We start from the raw sequence: 15,428 nt of genomic DNA, 5'->3' as shown, positions 1-15,428 counted from the left end.
TTTTTTTTAATAAATCTTGCTAGACCTGTATCAACTTTATAATCTTTTTGAAGAACTAAGTTTGATTTGATTTTGTTTTTTATATTTAGATCAGCGGTCCTCAACCTGTGGGTCACGAACAATGAAAATACATCCTGCATATCAGATATTTATATTATGATTCATAACAGTAGCAAAATTGTTATGAAGTAAAATTACAGTTATGAAGTAGCAATGAAAATAATTTTATGGTTGGGGGTCACCACAACATGAGGAACTGTATTAAAGGGTCGCGGCATTAGGAAGGTTGAGAACCACCGATTTAGATAGATAGATAGATAGATAGATAGATAGATAGATAAAAGGCTAATATGCAAAGTGTCCCTGCGTGAGTTTGGGAAACCAGGAGTTTTATCACTTGCTATGACGTGCGCTTACCACCAGGGGGCAGCACGGAATGAAGGAAGGCCCCGGCTGGCAGCTGGCAGCCAGGGAAGGGAGGCCCTGGCTCGCAGCTGGAAGGCCCTGATCGGCCCTGATTGCTGGCCAGGCCTAGGGACCCTATCTGTGCACAAATTTTATGCACCGGGCCTCTAGTATGTATATATATGCTCTGTAGTACTTCCTTTCTTTGATGTACTTTAGTTTTAACTCACTTATATTTTTCTAGTTTCTTATGATGGACATCTATCATTAACTGCTAATACCAAAATTTAAAGCTAAAATTTTTCTTTAAACACTGCCTCCTACAAATTTTGATATTTCATACTTTTATTTTCAATTAACTCAAAATATTTTCTAATTTCTCTTAAATACTTTGTGATCTCTTGAGTCATTAATTATTTATAAGTGTATTGTTTAAACTCTAAATATGTGAGGCTTCTATAAATAATTATATTTTTTCAATGTATTTCTGTTATAGGATAGGACATACTCTGTAAGATACCAATCTTTTGAAATCTATTGAGACCTATTTTATGTCCCTGTATATGGTTTATTTTGGGGAATATTCCATGTGCCCTTGAAAAGAATATATATTCCATAATTGTTGGATAGAGTGCTCTTAATATCAACTAGGTCAAGGTTAAAATTTTGCATATTTTTACTGATTTATATAAAATTATTTTATTCATTACTGATATAATATTGTTAAAATCTCCAACTATATTTGTATGTCTATTTCTCCCATTAGTTCTCCCATTTTGTTTGATGCATGTGCTTTCAATCTTTATTATTAGTTCCATTATCATGTAATTGTTATGTTGTATTAATTGACCCTTTCATCATTATGAATAATGAAATGGCCCTCTTTATCTCATATAACACTATTTTTCCTGAAATATATCTTGTCTGATAATAGTATAGTCACATCAGCTTTTTTTATGGTTATTTGTTGCATGGGTTATCTTTTTCTATCCTTCCACTTCCAATTTATTTAGGTTTTTGTACTATAAGTGAATCTCTTAAATTATTGAAAATTACTTTTTTATCCACTAGGACAATCTCTGCTTTTAATATGGTTATACATAGAGCTAACATTTTTCTATTTGTTTTCAATTTGATCTTTGTTCTTCTGTTTTTCTTGTTTCTAAGCCTGCTTTCAAATTAATTTTTAGGTATAACTTTTGGTATTATTCTTTCATGGTTACTCTAAGATATTACAAAATTTACATTTTAGAACAGTCTACTTAGCGTTAATACTATGTTGCTTTTTATGAAATGTAATAACTTTGCAAGAATATTATTCCATTTACCCTCCTTTTTATTATTGTTGTGATATATTTTATAATTTTACATATGCATATGTTATAACTCCACAAGGATATAAATTGTATTAAATAGGTCAAAATATATCTCTTTTAAAAATTGAGAAGAAAATTAGTCCTTTATATTTATTCTCACTAAAGCTCTTTGTGGTTGCAGATATCCAGTCCCTTCATCCTCAGAATTTCCATTAGTATTTCTTGTGTTCCAAGGCTCCTAAAATTGAATTTCAGCTTTTTTGTATCTGTAAATGTCTATTTTGCCTTTATTTTTTTATATAGGATAGTTGGTATAAAATATTGGATTTATCCCTTTTTTCCCATTGAGTACTTCAAAGTTATCATTTCATTGCCTCCATTTTTTTATCATAAGAAGACACAATCATCATTTGTATCATTGTTCCTCTTTATGCAATGTGTCTCTCTCCTACCCCAACTGCTTTTAGGATTTCTTTCTTTACTTTTGGTTCTCAGTAATTTGACTTGATGTGACCAGAGTTGACTTAATGTTGCTTGCATCTATTCATCTACTTAATGTTTCTACAGGTTGATGTTTTTCAGCATATTTGGGGAGATATAGCCATAATTCCTTTAAATATTTGTTTTGCCATTTCATCTCTTTACTCTTTGTAAATTCACTTACACATACATTAGACAGCTTGATATGTACTATAATATAATTAGATTCCATGCATTTTTTTAAAAGTTGTTTTTCCCTCTATTCTTCAGATTGTATAATTTCCATCAATTCGTCTTCAAGTTCGCTGACCTACCTTTTCACTTGCCATTTTTCCATCTGCTATTAAATAATCAGCAAATTCTCCATTTCAAATATTATACTTTTATATAGAATTTCCATTTATTTCTTAAGACATCCATTTTTCTGCTGAAATTCATCTGTTCAACATCATTTCCTTTACATTCTTAAACATAGCTAAAATAGCTGATTTAAAGTCCTTGTCCTCTAATTCTAACAGGTGAATCATGTTAAGGAATGTTTCTACTGTACTTTTGCTTTTGACTATGGACCACATTTTCTTGTTTATTCATGTCTGCAGTAACTTTCAATATACACTTTGCACTGTGGATTTTACATACTAAAACTCTGGATTATGAAATTTTCCTCTAAGAAAGTGCTGATTTTGGTTATAAAATACCTAAATTACTTATTACATATCTTGAGCTTATGGCAGTTTGGTTTTATATTTTGTTCGGGTTTATTTCATTTGAACCATAGTTTTGTGAAGAATGCTTAGTCTTGAAGAAATAACCACTATTACTAAGTCATAGCCCTTCGGAGATTTCAATTAAAAATCCTTCTCATTTGGACAAAATTAAATGTCAATTCCCATCACCCATGTGGTAGGCAGCACTTCAAATCTTTGCTTAACATTTGCAACTTACAAGCTGTTGTTGTCCCTACATTCCCTGGAAACTGCCCTGTGCATGCATAGTTCAGGTGTATCCGAAGATATGAGAAAAGTTCATATGCAGCTTTAGGGTCTTTCTCTTCTTGTGACTTCTTCCTTTTTGGTATTTTCCTCCTCAATTTCCAGCTGTTCTAGCAATCCTGATCTCTGAACCTAACCACTTAAGCTTTTAAAACTGGGCTTTCTGCCTGAGTTTCAGCTCCCCTGCTAAAATCTCATGGGCTGAGATTGGCCTACAGGAAAAAAATAAAAACCACACCAAAAACAACACTGTACTTAGCCAGTGGGCTTCTTTTATTTTATGGGTCAGATAACTTCCAGCCTTGCTTGCTTCGGGCTTCTCTCCAAAGTCTTAAGATAGTTGTTTTATTTTATATCTTATCTAGAGTTTATAATTGCTAACTGGGGAGAATTAGTCCAATATTAGATACCTTTACTAAAATTAGAACTACCAAGAGATTTATATAAAGGGTACATGGCTAAGAGCATGATGAAAAAAAGGACTCAAAATCAAAGACTTAAATTGGATTTGTTACAATGATTGTGTCTTTAGAACATGTATCTTAAAGGCTGAATACAAATTTCTTTAAATACAGGATTTAATAAAGATTGCTGTTGGAAACATAATAGGCAATGAATAAATACTGTTAACAAAGAAAAGATGATAGTTTTTGAACTTATGCAAAAATAAACTTGGGAGGAAAGAATATGGTGAAGAAATCACAATAGTCCATAATGATCATCTCCAGTGGTCGGCAAACTGCGGCTCGCGAGCCACATGCAGCTCTTTGGCCCCTTGAGTGTGGCTCTTCCTAAGCCTTAGGAGTACCCTAATTAAGTTAATAACAAAGTACCTACCTATATAGTTTAAGTTTAAAAAATTTGGCTCTCAAAAGAAATTTCAGTCATTGTACTGTTGATATTTGGCTCTGTTGACTAATGAGTTTGCCAACCACTGATCTATTCTAATCTCTTACTTCACAAATAATCATGAAGGGGTTATAACTTGGTAAAATGTACGCAGATAGTAGACCCACCTATAGAATCACAAGTTCCATGATTCCATCTCCTCTCAACCCCTACATTGTTTACGCACATGGTAAACCTATTTCACAGTTGACTCTATCCTCTGTATTTAGCAGTGTAGCCATACTGATATGATTTCATTTTTCTCTCTAATTTCAAAGGGCAGCTAGATAAAGGCAAGTTGGAAAAACTCATGGTGATGTCCATAAATAAGGGCAATTTGGTAGGAAGCCTAGGCCCTGGTTCTGCACCACTAAACATATGTACATCACCTCTGTGTTATTCCATACAGATACTGTTAGATCTGAGAACAGCTCTGCAATAGGCTGGCTAACTTCTACTTGATCGGATAAATTAGTATATGCATAGAATATAGAATTACAAGTTTTCACATGATACAATAGGCTGGCTAACTTCTACTTGATCGGATAAATTAGATCAAGAATATAGAATTACAAGTTTTCACATGATAGGGCAAAAACTAATTGCATGCTTCCAAAGGGACTTTGACAGAAAGGAAAGTGTAAGTAAGGCAAATAGTAGGTATCAAAGCTATATTAGGATTCTTAACGGAAGTAAGAAGAAGAAAATCCAGAGGCTAACAATTCTGAAAAATCAAGCACATATTTGACATCAAAATTGCTCAGCGGGTAATTAGCCTTCACCTAAAGAAGTTCAAGATCATGACTAGATCCTATGAAATCGTTTGTGGTCTGAGGGGGTGCCTAACTCCCACTACTGTTCAAGCTACCTTCTCTGGGCTCCCTATGTCTACCTCTACTCCATTTTAAAACAGGCTGAGACAAAGCCTGCTTCTCTGTACCTCCATGATCCTCTTTGCATAAGCTATAAAAGCTCAGCCCATCCTACAATATTAGCTGTTTGCCTCCCCCTCTTCCCAGATTATCACTATAAGCACACAGAATGTTAGATTATGAGGGCCTTGAAGACATGAACTATATCTTTTATCCCTGTATCCCAAAGATTAACACAATTATTGGCATGTTAAATACTAAGTCATTATTAGCAGATGATGGACGGATGGATGGATGGATGGATGGATGGATGGATGGATGGATAGATGGATGGAAGGATGGGTGCACGGACAGTATCTTAGTCATCTAGGGATCCCACAATAAAATTCTACAGATTCGGTGGCTTAAACGACAAAACTTAATTTTCTTATAGTTCTGGGGGCTAGATGTCCAATATCAAGGTGTTGGCAGGTTTGGTTTCTTCTCAGGCCACTCTCCTTGGCTTGCAAAAGGTCACTTTCTCTCTTTGTCCTCACATGGCCTTTCCTCTGGTCATAAACATCCACGGTATCTCTACGTGTGCCCAAATTTCCTCTTCCGATAAAGACACCGGTCAGATTGGGTTAGGCCCCACCCTAATCACCTCATTTTAACTAACTCGTCTCTTTAAAAGGCCCTATCTCCACATACAGTCACATTCTGAGGAACTGGGGGTTAGTGCTTCAACATAGAAATTCTGTGGGGCACAATTCAGCCCATAGTAGACAGCATAGTAAAACAGTCTACTAGTCTAGAGTCTCAAACACAAGAAAACAGGACAGAACAGAAGTCTTTGAATTGAACTTTAGTAGAGAAGAGGTCCTGGGCCTTCAGAAAGTAAAAGGAATATGAAATTTGGAGATTGTAAGATCTGGGTTCAGGTCGTGGTTAGCTTACAAAATGAACCAATCGCTGACTCCTTCTGGATGGGGATTTCCTGAACTCCAAAAGGGGGTGGTAATGCTACTTGCTTTATTTCCCAGGGTTGTTATGATGATAAAGTAAAATGTTTAAATTCTTTGTAGATTGTACTACAAACACTAGTTTGGGTGGTGTTTTGCTGTTGTTTTTATCATTAGCAGATCTGAGGCACAACATCAGGAGGACACCTGACTTAAAACCAGTGCTGAACATGGAAGACCCACGACCTTTCATCATGCCTTGCCCTATACGTCTCTCCCACTGGTTGTTCCTTAGTTATATCCTTTTATAATAAGCCAGTAATTTAGTAAGTAAGAAAATATATTTAAAATGCTGTTGCTAAAGACAGAAACAGCAACAAGCTTGAAAATGAAGGGTAAAAGGTTCATCTGAGAATGAATTATTTTTGGCCAAAAAGTTGGGGGGGGGGGAATCCAACAACTCCTGAATAAGGATTCCTCTATCTTTTGGATCAATCAGCACAAATTAAATATTTTTTAAATTGGCTTTGATAAAATATGAATTCACTAAGCAAAAGTGACCAAAGGCATGCTAACCTTCCCTAAATCATTGTAAACTTTCTGGATGTCAGTTCCCCCGTTGTGCTTCACATCACTACAAAAGAAAGATTTCTATACCCTAGCCGGTTTGGCTCAGTGGATAGAGTGTCAGCCTGTAAGCTGGAATGTCTTGGGTTCGTTTCGGTCAAGGGTACATGCCCGGATCGCAGGCTCAATTCCCAGTAGGGGGTGTGCAGGAGGCAGCCAATCAATGATTCTCTCTCATCATTGATGTTTCTCTCCCTCTCCCTTCCTCTTTGAAATCAATAAAAATATATTTTTAAAAAAGAAAGACTTCTATTAATAGCCATTTCATTCTTCTGTCATAAAATGTTAGGTACAAAAACAACAACAAATAGTACTTCTGCTGTTGCTGTCTTGTTATTTGTTTATCATGACAATGAAAGAGTAAAAATGATTTCATCATCTGTAAACATTAAAATCTGACAGATACTGACAAGCAATTTTAGAAAGGACCAGAGGAACTACTGAAATCATGGTGTCTTCCCCCTACATTTTACAAAAAGAAAAGCTGGGAGGAAGAGCCTGGATTAGTCCCCAGGACGTGAGTGAGAGGGGTAGAGTGGAACCTTGAGCTCCTTCCTGAGTTCGGGGCGAGCCTCAGCCATTTCCCTGCAGGCCCATCTTTCTCTGGGCCTTGCAGTGCAGCCAGCTCATAACTGCCTCAAATTGGCAAAGCATTTTTTAAGTCTCCAAAAATAAATACATGGCTATTTTGGACATAATTACTATTTCGTTATCTCTGAATAAATTTCTAGAAAAATCATTGGCTCTGTGGAATCACTTCATTTTCCAAGGATGATATTTCCGTCACTAGGAACCCCTGTCTAAATTTAGACTTTTCCTGCATCAGTGTTTCTTTAAACTGGAAGCCACGCACAGCAAATTATCTGGTTACATCACCTCGCCTTTAAGTTACTGCTTTTTCAAAATATAGATAAATCCTGACCCCTAGTGTCCAAGCATGTTAGTATCTGCAAACTGAAGAATTGAAAGAGAGATGCTGGTCAGGACAGTGTTTTGACAAATAGTAAAATGTTTATGTCCAGTAGACACACCTTTACTAAAATAAAAACGAAAAAGACTGAAAGGTTTTCTCCTGCATATCCACGAACTATGTCTAATGAAAAGTGGAAAGTTACTGTCTAATGTTGTTCCAGTAAATACCGTTGTTTATATAGGCTGAAGCTACAAAGACTCAAAATTCTTAAATATGATAACACACGTAATTTCCTGCACAGTGAATCATAACTAAATATAAAAATTTAGTGTCTTTTCACACTCTGATTGATGTTATAAAACAGCTCTATTTTTAAAACTTATAGAGCTATAAAAAATTAGTTCTCCCTAGAGCACTCACTAAAATAATGTGATGATTCATATTTTCACATTTCTGTATAAAACATATGGTGGACTTGCTTATGACATACAGCCAAGCCACCGCTAAATTGGACTGCCTGATCTTAATTTAGTCCAAGCTTCTGTGTTCTAAGAAATCATTTTATAAGAGTTCTTACTTTCTCATTATTTCTATCACAGCAATAAAACTTCATTTCCTTTTCAGGTCCCTTTTCAACAGAATATATATCCATTCAATCTTGTGTGTGTGTGTGTGTGTGTGTGTGTGTGTGTGTGTGTGTGTGTGTGCATTGCTTCCAAGTGCATAATTTACAAATAAGTAGGATCTTCTGTATTCTATGAAAATTTATTTGATCATTGCTAGGATTTAAAATATACATTTAAAAATACACATTAACACATAGTCTACCAGAAAATCACATTGTGCATGTGGTCAACAAGTATAAACTCTCATTAGAGTGACTGAGGTACCAAAATACTCTGGAGTGGAAGTCTTGGTAATATAAACATAAACTAATTTAGAGAAAAGCAAAGAGGAAGCTACGGTATCAATTAAAGCAGAATATTTAAAATGATTGCTGTGATGTGGTTAAGACACAGGAAAACTAATTCTGACTTTGACAGTAATTTGTTTACTCTGTTTAGTTCAACTCGTCAACTGTCCAAGTTATTTTGTTAACATGGAAGGGACAGTTCATTTGCACATAGAGATATATTTACTAATTAATAAAAATTCCATTTTGTAAAATCTGTCAATCTGCTACTTGGGGTTTTTAGTTATTGGATTCCTGTTTCTGATTAAATGGCTTATTCATTGAACTAATAATCATCAGGGTCACTTAGTTTCCCTGGGAAGTTAGCATAACAAAAGGGTGGATAAAATACATTAACGGATGATTTAATAAATTATCCTACTTTTGGTGCTGTAATTCCCCTACAGGACCAATCCGCAATAAACAAGCCATTGAATTTTATAATTGGCAAATAGAACCAGAATATACAAATATATTACCCTTTCATTTAATCTGAGATCATATACTCTTATAAACTATACAACTATATATGTACTATACCACTTCATACTTTTGAAGTATATACATTAAATGCTTGTTAAGGTGACATTATATTGACTATAACTTTTATTCAGGAGCATACTATGCTCAGCAATAACTAGAATCCATATTACTAAACTGGAGGCCATAAAACATTTTTCCACATGATCAGTGAAGGAATAACGATCATGTTTATATAATTCCTATTAAGTAGGCAACAAAACATGAGTAGCATGAATAGCAAAGATGGTGAAAGTAGCAACAGCAGCTTACATTTATTGAGCACTACCTGTGTGCTAGCCATTGTTCTAACATCTTTATATTAATTATCTTGGTTAATACAATCCTATGTGGAAAATATGATAAAAATATGCTTAGCAAGATTAAGGTACTAGGTAATAACCATTATAAATTGAGTGTTACAAAGATGTGATATGGTAGAGTTCATGAGTCCAAGGCACATAGATGGTAAGTGATAGAAATTATGTGCCCAAAATCAGATAGGTAATAAATGATAAAAGTTAGTTATTCCAGGTTCGATGAATGGTAAGTAGTGGGGATTACGTATTCAAAGTTACCTCAATGGCCACTGGTAAAGGTTAGGCATTCAAGGTCAGATGGGTGATGGGTGATAGAGGGTGTAAATACAAGACCACAAAGCTGATAACTGATAGTGTCTCTCTGTTCTCCATCCTCTCCTTAGTAAACTGGGTGCTTTGGTCTGGGTAACTGTGAAGAACACTGCTAGTTACCCAAAATCGATTTCTCTTTTGATGCATAGCAACAGTGATAAATGACATGACTGCCTGACAAAGATTTTATCTCCCAGTGCCCTATGGACAAGTGTGGCTTGGTGACTGAGTTCTCACCAATGGAATGTCATCAGAAGTGATACCACCTTCAGCCCTCCTGTATTCAAGTTCTCTTTTCACAAATCAGGATCAGGACATGCCTGAACCTGGTTTCACTCAACTGGCCCTAGGGAATCACCCAGAATCAAAGTGGAAGGACACTGGTTTCTAAAGGAGTGCCTGGAACAGAGATGTATGCCAGCCTGGAATGCTCACCTCAGGCTGTTACATAAGAAAAAATAAACTTTATTTTCTTTAAACCATTAAACTACTGTAAGTTCTCATTGTTACAGCAATCAAGCCTTTAATTAAAGCAGTAAACATTCAGATGTCTTAAATTCTGAAATTCTAAATTTCAATTGTAAAAATGAAAAGATCATAAGTTTATGCCCAGAAATTTAAAATCAAAAAGAAGAATTACGGTTTAATAAAACTAGCATCTCTAGAACTAGACTTCTTGCACTAATATGATTATAATGTACATCATTTCTGATATTTACTTCCCTGAATTCTAATTGCTTTGTCTTTCTTTATATCGAGCATTACTAAATATAACCTTTATATCCCCTATCATATTTCCTTAGACTTTTAATCCATACCATGTTAAGTGAAGACTGTAATTAAGAGATCATGCTATTTTGTTAAGGATAAGAAATTGTGGCAGATCAATTCTCTAGCATTTGAAAAACTTTATGCTCAGAAGCCATGACTAAACTGAAAGATATTTTCTTTCTGTAACACCAATCACCTGAATTTTAATGACTATAAAAGAGGGAAAAACATTGTGAGAATAAATCAATTCATTCTTCACCAGAATAGCAGCTTCCAGTAACTATATTAAGGAATGTACATTATGAAAAAATATGTATGATGTTTTCTTGTTGAAATAGTTCTTTGGAAATTATTTAGTTTTGGCAAGATGGAAGCAAATCTCCCAGCATGTTCCACATTATATGATAGTAGTCATTCCATCATCAAATCTACAAGTGTTTTAAAGTATCCATTAAGTGCTCCTGTGGGTCCGGGTGTCACAAAATACGTAAGACACATAGAACAAAGCTGGAGGACTCACACTTCCTGTTTACAAAACTTAATACAATGCTACTGTCATGAAAACAATGTGGTGCTGGCCGTAAAGACAGACATGGCGACCAATGAAACAGATAAGAGCCCAGAGACAAAGCCTTTCAAATATAGTCAAGTGATTTTCAACAAGGGGGCCAAGACCATTCAATGCGGAAAGGGTAGTCTTCTCAACAAATGTTCTGGGGAAAATGGATATCCACATGCAAAATAATAAGGCTGAACCCTTACTTAACACCATATAAAAAATTAACTCAAAATGGACCTAAGCATAAGAACTCAAAATATAAAACTCTTATAAGAAAATATCGGGCAAAGATTTATCACATTAGATTTGGCAATGATTTCTCAGAAGTAACCCCAAAGGCACAGGTAACAAAAGAAAAAGACAGACAAACTGGACTTCATAACATATTTAAATTTTGTACACATCAAAAGACATTATCATCAACAGAGTAAAAAAGAATCCCACAAAAATAGGAGAAAGTATTTGTAAATCAGATATCCAATAAGGGATTGATATTCAGAATAGATAGAGATCTAAAACTCAACCCTAAAAAAACCAACAATATGTTTCGAAAATGGACAATGAACTTCAAAAGATGTTTGTCTAATGATATACAAAAGGCCAATAAGCACATAAAAATATGCTCACTATCACTAAACACTAGGTAAATGCAAATCAAAATTACAATGCAATTGCACCTCATTCATAACACAATGAGACACCACTTCATATCCATTAGAATAGCTACTATAAAAGAAAGAAACCCAGAAAATGACAAGTGTTGGTGAGAATGGGAAAATTAGAACCCTTGTGCACTATTGGTAGGAATGTAAAATGGGATAGCCATTGTGGAAAACAGTATGGCAGTCTCAAAAAAATGTTAAAAATATAATTATTATATAATCCAGCAATTCTACTTCTGGGTTTCTAAACAAGAGAATTGAAAGCAGAGTCTCAATAGATAGTTGTATAGTCATGTTCATAGCAGCATTATTCACAATAGCTAAAACATGTAAGCAACCCAAGTGTCCACTGACAGGTGAATGGATAAGCAAAATGTATTATATGCATAAAATGGAATCTGATTGAGCCTTGAAAAGAAATTCTGACATATCCTACAACATGGATGAGCCATGAAGACATTAAGCTAAGTCAAATAAGCCAACCAAAAAAAGATAAATTTGGTATGATTCCATTTACATTAGGTACTTATAGTGTCAAAATCATAGATACAGCAAAGAGAATGATGGTTCCCAGGTGCTGGTAAAGGAACTATGGGAGTTAGTATATGATTGATGTAGAGTTCCATCTTTCTTCATTGAAGTCTTATATGATGTTCAGTTTCAAACAATGATTCTACTGAAGTACTTTTTATAATCATTGGACATCTCAATCTTAAGTCAATAAATGTATAAAGAATCTACTTCATGTAGTATTTCTCATTCCAACATTCCTGGGACTATGTCCTGTAGCATATATGATCATACACATTCCAGTCCTCCATTAAGTACTAAGAACATTAAGCTTCTGAGAAGAGAAATACTAACAATCCTATATAATAAAAGCTTAAAATGCTAAGTGTCTGGTCATCCAGTCAGCTGTTCAACCAATCAAAGCGTAATATGCTAATGACATGCTAAGGCCACTCAACCACTCGCTATGACATGCACTGACCACCAGGGGGCAGACAGTCGACTGGTTGACCAGTCGCTATGATGTGCACTGACCACCAGGGGGCAGACACTCCTATCAGTAGGTTAGCTTGTTGCTGGTGTCCGGCCTATCAGGGCTGAGCGAGATGGGCCAGACACACCCTGGAGTCCTCCCGCAGTCCTTCTCCAGCTGGTCAACCTCCCACATCCCTCCCTGGCCTCAATCGTGCACTGGTGGGGTCCCTCCGCCTGGCCTGCACCCTCTCACAATCCGGGACCCCTCAGGGGATATGAGAGAGCCAGTTTCAGCCCAACGGCAGAAAAACCCAAATGTAAAATAATGAAGTTGTGTTGTTTTAAACTATTTAGTTGGCGGTAATTTTTTTTACAGCAGCAATAGGAAACTAAATTGTTCCCACCTTCCTCAGATGCCCAGAAACTGTTCCTTCCTTATCAATCATCTTTCCCATTTCAGTCACCTGTCATTACTCCCAAACTATCTGTATTTGTAAGATGCTAATTATAATTTGATAAGATAGTGATGTTTCCTATAAATTGCTTTGTCCAAACAATTACTAGGAAAGATATTACCAAAGACTTAATGAATATTTAAGTCATGATTATACAGCTATTTTAATTAATGTCATTCAGACACCAATTTAGAAGCAAAATATATTTTTAAATCCTCAAATAGACCATCATTATTTTTACGAGGTTTTTGAGAAGACAAAGTTGCTGTTTATGTTGAGTTGATCTCTTCTTTAAGAACAGACTATTTAAGAAAAGTCGGCATTGTCTGTTTGATCTTCCAGTGTATGTTAACTACGTGAAACAGCGTGGAGAGTAAAGGTGATCCTCACTTCTAACACAATTTCACCAACATATTAAGTGTGTTGAAATGCCTCCAAAGGTCAAACACAAGTGGGACTTAAGAACTCAAATTAATATACAGAGGAGGATAGTTTCTGTTTCAAAAATACTTTCATTTCAGTACCTGATAGAAAATGTGAGACTTTTATCTAAACAACAAAAACAGAAATCATCACCAGATAAGATATGGCAATGTATTGTGAATCCCTCTAACCCTTGTTTTTTTGTTTTGTTTTGTTTTGTTGTATGATTTTATGAACATACTCCCTATGTGGGTTAGTTCTGAGGGTGAAATGAAATAAGGCATTTAAAGCAACTTTTAACCAGCCAAATCACTCTTTTTCTCAGTTCCTATAGGCCAAACAGCAAGCTAGACACACAAACAGGAATTAGAAAACAACTCACAATTAATGTACAATATAAGACACAGAATGCTATGAGAAACGAGAAGAAGACATTTGGACATGGTAAATTTGGTATTCTCATTAGACATTTAAGTGTACTGTCACATAGAAAGCTGGATATATTAGATTGGAGGCTAGGGGAAAGAGTCTGGACTGGAGATGTGGATTTAGAAAACATTAACACATAAATTTAATTCCAGATCTGTTTGATTTCCAAACCCAGCTCCTATTAGGAGCAATTCTCCATTCTATTTCTACATGTCTCAGATTAGCTTTTCAGATATGCAAACATTCTTGGAAAGCACAGTGCTTCCATCCAGGTTGAAGGGCAGATGTGTTTCCTGACCAAGATCTTAGAGGTAAGGTCTCCCCTGGCTTGCAGCCCACAGCCCCCTCTTTAGTAGGATTGGTTTCCTTAGCTCAGTGAGCCTCAGCTGTGACACAAACCTGGCGTGTGCAATGCTCACCAGGACTCATCCCCATTAGATGAGGAGAGAGGGAGGGGAAGCATTGACAAACCTGGCGTGTGCAATGCTCACCAGGACTCATCCTGCATCATCCCCATTAGATGAGGAGAGAGCAAGGGGAAGCACTTCAATGATGAAGTTTATGCTGCCGGATGTCCCATGAGCAATAAACCATCTAAATCCATTTATGCTCATTGTTTCCTTACTGACCAAAGTCATGGAAATGTGAAAAGTCCATCTAGCAGCTGAAGGAGTAGCTGCTGCATAGGGACTGTTTAACCACTTGAGAATAAGCACTATGTAAGAGGAACCACTGGCAATTTTGTAGCATGGAAAGAGGCATGATCTAACTTGAAGTTTGAAACTAAAACTCCTCTAGTACCAGAGGGAACGTTGTACTGAAGAAGTGGGAGGAGAAGCAGATAAACCAGTTAGGCTGTTGTTGAAATAACCCACGCAAGAAATCGAGAAAAGCCTAGCCAAGGGTATTAACAAGGGGACTGAAAGAAGGGGGCCTATTCAAGAGACGCTAAAATCAATTGGCCTTCAAGTATCTTTACCACTTTATGTGAGAGTCATTTCAACAGTAAGAGAACAAATTGGGGTCATTTTCTTACATAAGAAGAATGGAGTTTGGCGTAGTTGCTGCATCCCTGCCAGAACTCTGTGTTGACTTCCCCATGCAGTTGTTCTCTTTTTCATGGTCCCCAGCAGCTGCCTTGAGTATCATATCTGCAAGCAGCAATGCCCAAACAGGAAGGAAAGGAAAAAAGCCCATTGCACAGGCATCTCTTCCTTTTTAATCAGAGCAGAAGATCTTTCCCAAAACCCTTTAAATACGTTCCCCTCGGGCCCCATCAACCAGAATTGCCCGTGTCTCAAATGGAAGGAAAGCTGAGAAAATGAAATCTGGCCCTTTTAGCCTCTATCATGGGAAATAAGTTCCAAAAGTAGTGAAGAGAGATTGGGATTGGCTGTTGGGAGAGACTAACCAAATTCTGATTACATGTGGAGGCTGGGAAAGAAGGAAAAGTCAAAATAACTGCTTAGACACCCAGCTTGGGCCATTGACAGGATAGTAATGCCATTCACTGAACTAAGTGAGAGGAACAGGTTTGGGGTAGGGAATGATAAAATATAATTTTTAATCCTCACCTGAGGATATGTTTATTAATTTGAGAGAGAGAGA

This window comes from Myotis brandtii, unplaced genomic scaffold (genome assembly GCF_000412655.1).
Source record: "Myotis brandtii unplaced genomic scaffold, ASM41265v1 scaffold10, whole genome shotgun sequence".
NCBI lineage: Eukaryota > Metazoa > Chordata > Mammalia > Chiroptera > Vespertilionidae > Myotis > Myotis brandtii.
This window is presented reverse-complemented; position numbering follows the sequence as displayed.